Source organism: Macadamia integrifolia, chromosome 5 (genome assembly GCF_013358625.1).
Source record: "Macadamia integrifolia cultivar HAES 741 chromosome 5, SCU_Mint_v3, whole genome shotgun sequence".
NCBI classification, from domain to species: domain Eukaryota; kingdom Viridiplantae; phylum Streptophyta; class Magnoliopsida; order Proteales; family Proteaceae; genus Macadamia; species Macadamia integrifolia.
The window spans coordinates 877,360-879,791 of NC_056561.1; positions in this window are offsets into that span (position 1 = coordinate 877,360).

Here is a 2,432-nt window from a genome sequence, read left to right on the forward strand (position 1 = left end):
TTGTCTCCCTTCCCTTCTCTTGGATCAATGAGCAACCCTTAGTTTTCGCAAGTATGTTTGATATTTGCATTATGCATGTAGGGGCTGTTTTAGGTAATTCTGGTACCATTGTGTTGTGTTGGCATGGTGGCCGGTGCTTACAATTCCTAATCAAGGTTATAGGTATTGGTATCGATCGTTTTATCAGTCACCGCGTTCTGTCATTCTGTATTGCCTCTGTTGATGGCACTGCCATAGATGAGGACTTTTTCTTCAGCTCTTGTGTATCGTTTTTTCTGATTTTTCTTCTTTGTTATATTCTGTTCTTTTTTTTGTGGGGGGGGGGTGAAATAGATACTGATATGTAACTTGATCCATCCCAATTCAAACCAAAACAGCTTTGGCCACCTTTTACTTTACGACTTAGAAAAGGAGTGGCAGTAGTTATTAAATACACCGAGAGAGAGAGAGAGAGAGAATCTTTCTCCCTCCTGCAAGCAAAGGATAAAGTTAACTATGAAAATTCAAAAGGAAGGTTGAAGGAGAAGAAAAATCCACCACCTTACTAATACTATACTACGAGTCTAAAGAAAATAAATATATTAAGACAATTAGCATGCATGTATGATGAATAGGATACTTTCTGAGCTGCCAACCGTCAAAATGGAATCCACATATCATCCACAGCCACTATGAGCAGTTGATAAGGTCTTCAATAACGGTGTAAATAGGTTTGATAGGTTTGGTTCTGGTTTTTTGGTTTGGTTTTTTGGTTTGGTTTTGATCAGATCTCATATCAAACCCAAATCGAATAAGTTCAGTTTTATTTTATTCCTCATCAATATTTATTTATTTATTTATTTGGTTTCATTCAGTTGGTATATGATCTTGTAACGCGGTTTAACTTTAAATTCACTTCTTCTGTTCATTCAAGACTTGGGAATGTTTTAATATTGACCTTAAAGAAGCAAGACACATGAAAAAGGAAACGAACTCAAGTACCACGCTGCCAAAAAAAAAAAATGATGGTCGAAGAATGAGGTGGAAGAAGATAGCGTAAATTGAATTCTTAAAACTTGTGTTTTAACCTTTTAGGGTTTCCTATGGTATAGGTTCAATTATATGGTTCCACTTCATTTAGTTTGATTAGATTCGATTTAAATCAATGATATCTTAAAAATCAATATCGAATTAAATCAAGCCAAATAAAATTTCACTTTACAAAATAAAAAATTTTCTATTCAATTTTATTCATTTTTTCAACGGCTTGCTGCTTTCAGTTCCAATACTAAATTGATATAAATATATATATATATATATATATATATATATTATGAACCATTAAAGGATTCAAAATCATGCTACTCTGTATGATGTGATGATTTTGAGAGCTACCTTTAAACAAGCATGGTGGAAAAGCTACTACACTATCGTCAACCTTCTTTTTCTTCTGTGTCTATTTGATGCTTCATGCATGGTAGTAGTGGGAGGATGAGAATTCCATATCCCCACCTTTTCTCCTTCCAACCACCACAAAGTGAGAAAAGGAGGAAGAGAATTAGGAACCTTCACAATCCCAACCCCTTTTATTTTATTTTCTCAACATTCGAAATTTATTTTCTAAATGGAAAAGTTAATGATATTTTCTCCAAAAAAGGCTAAATTGTTTATTACGGTTGTCGGCAACCTAGGGTAATTTTAAAATTGAAAATTTTTGGAACTTTATTTAGTGATTCGTCTAAATTGCAAGGTGAATTATTTACTAAACTCTTCAATTGCACTTTAATGATTTGACTTCTTAAAAAGATATTTAATATTTAATATACTAGTTTAATGATATAATATATATATATATATATATATATATTTTTTAAGGGAGAGGGATAGGTATGCCGCCGATATCAAGTATGCTAGCGGATAGCACCAATAGGAACACATGATGGAGTATCATTCAGGAAGGATAGGAGGGTCATTTCAGAAAAAAGAGAAGAGAGAGATAGACACAATAGGTGCTAGCATACTTGATATCGGCGGCATACCCAACTTTTTCCCATTTTTTAACATGGATGAAATATGCAACTTAGGAAATTCAAATTAGAAATATACAATATAAGAAGTCAAATTTTTTTATACCATTTTCCTCTTATGGAGTTCTTTGTTATTTTTTCTTTTGCTTTGACTATATGGGTCCTATATGGGTCTTATATAATGATATCATTTTTGCACCTCCATTGATAAGGTTTCTAGATTTCCCCCCTCACATGCATCTTATGAAACCCTTTCTTTTTTAATGTTTATAATATCTTGAATATCATTGATAACAGGCCATGTGGCCCTCTCCCTTTATAATATCTTGAATATTGTCCGCAAGGTAATAATAAAAAACTAACTATACTGGGGTATCACAGTGACCCCAGAGACTAGTCAGGTCAAAGATCCGGACACCCTAGATA